This window comes from Oratosquilla oratoria, chromosome 41 (genome assembly GCF_046742065.1).
Source record: "Oratosquilla oratoria isolate Oo_2021 chromosome 41, ASM4674206v1, whole genome shotgun sequence".
Lineage (NCBI taxonomy): Eukaryota > Metazoa > Arthropoda > Malacostraca > Stomatopoda > Squillidae > Oratosquilla > Oratosquilla oratoria.
Genome location: NC_134817.1, coordinates 1,390,282 through 1,395,000, shown reverse-complemented (window position 1 = coordinate 1,395,000; position 4,719 = coordinate 1,390,282). Strand labels below are relative to the sequence as shown.

General features: G+C 35.7%; 1 long non-coding RNA gene across 2 annotated transcripts in view; it reads left to right on the top strand.

Annotated features, from left to right (window-relative positions):
* LOC143021256 (uncharacterized) overlaps positions 1-4,409 on the top strand; it is a 33,614-nt gene extending 29,205 nt beyond the window's left edge. For both annotated transcript variants that reach the window (XR_012965979.1, XR_012965978.1), the window contains exons 2-3: positions 1,444-1,602; positions 3,888-4,409. This is a non-coding gene — a long non-coding RNA (uncharacterized LOC143021256). The remainder of the gene's footprint in view (positions 1-1,443; positions 1,603-3,887) is intronic.
* The last annotated feature ends 310 nt before the right edge of the window (positions 4,410-4,719 follow it).

Below are 4,719 nucleotides of genomic sequence, written 5' to 3'. Positions count from 1 at the left end.
CATGATTTCAAGATCATGGAGAAGAGGTGCAGTAAAAGGCGCTGCTGAATGCTAATGGTTATAACACGATGTAATTACCTGTTTGTTTATTATTTAACTATACCTATGCATTCATTTATGTATTTCATTTGTTATCTACATTATTATAGTTTTATTTATTATTTTATTATCATTATGATTTTTTTTTTTGCATCCGACCTAGATATGGACCAAAAGGTCTCCTGTCGGCATGCTCCGCCTTTGTAATCCTTTATAATATATATATATATATATATATATATATATATATATATATATATATATATATATATAAACAACGGCCCCCAAAAAATGTAAAATAAAATAAAATGTAAAGCATATCTTACAGCCGAAGATGTTCAGATTCCATCTGTGCCGCATACATGAGCCAATCGATCATCTATCACCTTAGACCGAAGCCCCCCTTACCAATTGAATAAGATCGACTGACAATAGCAGGTAAACGTATGAAGGATGACATGTGGTTGAAAGTACGTCCAAGCATGAGCTGCATCAAGTATAAATCGGAAACCGAGGTCAAGACAAGCTGCAATTTTTTTTTTTTTTTTTTAGCTCTGAGTCGATGACCTTTGCCCACCCAAAAGTCAAAAGTGGTAATGCGATGTCAATGACAGTCTCTTTCTCCTCCACTCCCCCTCCCTCCCTCTCTCTCTATCTATCTACCTCTATCTCTCTCTTTCTTCAAATAGAGCAGAATAGCAAACAACAAAAAATTCTGGTCTGTGTGAGAACAATAGTCAGAGAATGATAAAAAAGAGGCAGCTGCTTGTAACATGTTCCCCTAGTGTCTACAAATATAAATCAGTCCTGTTTGTCTCCATAAAACGATAGTAATTCATAAACATCTGTATAAAGAAAAAGAAATCCTTCAAAAGTGCGAGTATGAGAAAAAAAAGAAACTTTTTTTTACTTATGCCCACCAAGATGTTTTGAGAAAGTCTACTATTTCGATCATTCTTAAATTTAGAGAACAATTGTGTACCGCAGGAGTAAGGAATGATCAATGCCCAAATTATGGACATTCCCCATACCATTTGCTTTCGGACTTTCCCTCAAGTAAACAATATTGATTACCGATAACTAGAATATAACATTTAAGGTGTATAAACGAGTGGTGTAAACAGATGGAGCTTGCCGAGGATAGCTGTTCCTACACCTTCAGGACTAGAGAGAGGTGAGTTTACGCAGCCGTGCGGTTGTCCGCTTAGGGACCCAGTCACACACAGCTTACGACCTGTTTCCGATCACCGGCCAGTTGCAGGTCGTCTTTGGAAGTCGCTGGTAGTCGGTAAAAAGATAGATATATAGATCGACAGATAGATAGATATATTACAGCACACACTGAATAGTCCCCAGTACATAAAATTTCATCTTATCAACCCACATTAACTTTTTCCATTTCAGTTTCTTGCATAGGTCGTCGTCGCCGACCGATTGCTTGGTTTTCGGTCGAAGGTGGTCGGAAACCGGTCGTACGCCTGATATGACCGGGGCTTTACCGAACGCGAGCTCCAGCGAATGATACCTGCCACCTGCCCTGGCAAACCAAACCCGTAGGACAAGGTAAGGAGGACGGCTCGAGTCGCAGTTAAGCGCCCCCTGACGTAAGCTCATCTCCATCCTATGGTTACTTGTATATAAAATAGATATACAAAAACGATGTCTGACTCCATTCCTCTTTGGAATTAGGTAATGCCAGCAGTTTGGTCCTTGAAAAATTATGATTTTTTTGTTCATCTTCACGTTGTTGTTGTTGTTGTTGTCGTCGTCGTCGTCGTTGTTGTTGTTGTTCCTTAGACTGTCTGGACGAGCAGTCCTGTTTGGAACGGGGTTTTCCCACAAATCCCTTATAGAGTATACGTTGTGTTGTTGGCGCGCGTAATTGTGTACATTACTGCCTTCCAAAATGTGTTGTATAGTATGGGACGAAGCGTTTCATCCTGGGCAGCTATCTGCGATGCGGTCATCCAGCTTCTTCTGGTAACTTAAGAAAGGTTGGATAGTGGCCACCCCGCAATCTGGCCAGGTGAACTCCTCTCGATGGCGAGAGGATTCAGAGGAAAGGACATCAGGGGGTCCTGCTACTTTGCGAGTTCCCTAGATGATGAATCTAGCAAAACTATAAGTTTTTAACATTATGTACTACTTTGTAAATGAATCAAACCCAAAACTGATATAACCTAACCTAACCTGGCCCAGTCATGTGTAATGTGACCCGACCAATAAGGCTGAACAGTCTGCTGTTCGTACTCCAACAGATTTATAATAAATCCTACTCTATTTTGAACGGTTTTATACATCATGCGTGTATATTACATACGTTTATATGTATTACACATTTTTTCCCGACTAACATCAAACCATTTGACTAGGTCAAACCTTTCCAAATATTACCCGAAGAATATTCGAGAAACTTTCTTTCCGATTCTGCACAGTCGCCCATGTCTCCGTCTTGGTGAGATCAACACTCGGTAAACATTGTGTATAATCTCCCTAGATAGTGACAATTACTTTAATTCAACTGGGTCTATCTAACATTCAGGAGTGACACATTCACAGAATCTATTCAAAAGCGCATATCATTATTCAAGAACTTTATTGTACCCAACGACAGGCGATTTTGTTCAGTGGCAAACCCTCCACTCGTTGGGATGGCTAAATGTCATTAAGATTAAATCACTGGAAAATGTCGTTGTAATCAAAACTATATACGATTATACTCGGCTGGGAGAAGACTGTGTAATTATATTTCCACTTCCGCGTGGTGATAAATTTGATTAAGTCTGTTCTGAAATTCCAGTAAACCTGTTTTCTCCGCAAGGTAAATATTTCTAATAGAAAATTGTCGTAAACTAATTATCATAACATCATTTCTTTTATTTATAATAATAATAATACACCACTTGCCAGTAGACCTCTTTTTTCCGGAAGGTAAATGTTTTTAGAAACTAGTCGTACTACTACTACTACTAATGATGATGATGATGATGATGATGATGATGATGATGATGATGATGATGATGATGATGATGATGATGATGATGATGATGATGATGATGATGATGATGATGATGATGATGATGATGATGATGATGATGATGATGATGATGATTATTGATGATGATGATGATTGATAATAATAATAATAATTCTTTTTATTATGAAACTGATAAATCGCTTGCCGGAGAGCGAGCAAAATTTGCCGTCTTTTGGCTGATGTAAACAACTAACCTGATCGAGCCTGACATAGGAAATGCCTCACCGAAGAGAAAGGTCGCCGCCGTCCACTTGTACCTGGCTCTCCCCGTCTCCGCGAAAGATCGCATTGGGTGCGGTGGAAACTTCTCCAGTGATAACATTATCAAAATTTTGATAACGCTGTTGTGATTTGAAATAAGTTTCCTTTTTTTTTTTATCTAGAAATAGATTGTAGATAGATAAATGAATAAGCAAATTAATAGGAAAATAAATAAATCAATCAATAAGTAAATAGATTAATATATAAATTAATAAAGATATGAATAAAAAGTGAATAAGTAATTAAATAGATAGATGAATCAATTAATAAATAAAGTTAAAAATAAAAAGATAAAGAAGTAGACAAATAAATAAATGTAAATTAAATAAACAATGAATAAAGAATAAGATAGATAAATAAAAGTAAACAAATAAACAAATAAATGAATAAACGAATAAATAAATAAGTAAATAAGCAAATAAATAGATAAATAAATGAATAGATTAATGAATAAATAACGAGATAAATTAATAAATAAATTAACTAATAAACATATAAATAAATTGTTGCAAGATGACTTAATGAAATATTCATTCCGTTGTGTGTCCAGCGTGCACACGCGCGCACGCACGCTTTTTAGCTACAGCACGTCCGATCACCTCTCCATGAACTCCCGCGGGACCCTTATTGTGTCGGACCTCACCTGCGGTCAGTTTGGCTGAGCGCGAAAGGACACCTGCGTTCTCCATTGCCAACTCCAAGTCGTCATACGACCAATATTATTATCATGTTCACCATTTCTTATATATATAAAAACTATGTATGAATACTGAGTGTCTATACTCAGTTCGTGTACTGTACATTGTAGAAGTAAATCAAGCAGTAGATAGTAGAGAATAAATTGTACATGAATTATAATTCGGCAACAACCATCATTTGAATATTGTATTAAAGTTGTACTAATGACAACCGCCACTGTTTTCCTCGTGTACTGAGAATAAAATGTACACAATACTATAATTTGGCAACAGCCACCATATGAATATTGTATGAAAAAATTGTACCATTGGCAACCGCCTACGTTTTCCTTGTGTACTTATTTGAGATGTAGATCAGTTTAGTCACGAAGAGATTAAAGAGAACAAACCACAAGTTCGTTTGTCTCAACGCCTCCAAACCCAATGTAGACAACAAAGTAGACAACAAAATAAATAAATAAAGAAATAAGTCAATAAAGAGAAAATAAATAGATCAACAATCAAACAAATGAACAAATAAATAAATAGATAAATAAACAAACAAATGGAAAAGTAAAAACAAATAATTAAGTGAATGAACAATAAATAAATTAATAGATAAATGGATACATAAATAAATAAATAGGTAAATAAAATAATAAAAATATAAATAAACAAATAAATAGATCAATCAATCATTTAACT